The sequence below is a fragment of the Octopus bimaculoides genome, chromosome 6, assembly GCF_001194135.2.
Source record: "Octopus bimaculoides isolate UCB-OBI-ISO-001 chromosome 6, ASM119413v2, whole genome shotgun sequence".
NCBI classification, from domain to species: domain Eukaryota; kingdom Metazoa; phylum Mollusca; class Cephalopoda; order Octopoda; family Octopodidae; genus Octopus; species Octopus bimaculoides.
Window position 1 is genome coordinate 68836401 of NC_068986.1, and position 669 is coordinate 68837069.

A 669-nucleotide genomic window follows, 5' to 3' on the forward strand; every position below is an offset into this window, starting at 1 on the left:
CAAGCAAGTCAAGAAACTTGATTGATTCCCAAAAATACAACGACTTGGAAAAACGTTGCATTCCTGATTAAATAAATATAATACCATCACTTTTTGTAATTGTTTGTACATAGATACAGATACAGGCACCATCAACATATTTGTGGATATCAGTCAACCTGTTACTTTCTCTCTTTCTCTGTGTATGTATATAAACAAAATACAATATACGACAAACTTCTTCGTTACAGGGACACCGCTCTAAATCCGCGAAAACCGGTTTTGAGAATTACTTATACTTAAACTCGGTTTTGGGAATTATCGGTTTTTTGCGAGCCCTACTTCTGACTGCCGAGAATGATTTACACATTCTGTCTTCAAGTCATGTAAATTGTAACGCAGTTGTTGTATCTTGAATTCCGTTCCAACGTATTAACTGAATCAAACTATTATCAGTGGAATGGCGAAATATCTTCTATTTTAAACTGTGGCGAAATATCTTTTATTTCAAACCAACCCATGCCACGTGAAAACGAGCAAATCGTCAGAAAATATTTTAACCAAACAGACAGTGAACATGTAAAGAAATGCAAGTGTGGAAAAAAGTTGACCCAGAAAAAAGAAAAAGAAAAAGAAAAAAAAACATCGAAAAATGGTGGACAAATTGTTAGTGAAATAGCAATAAATCTA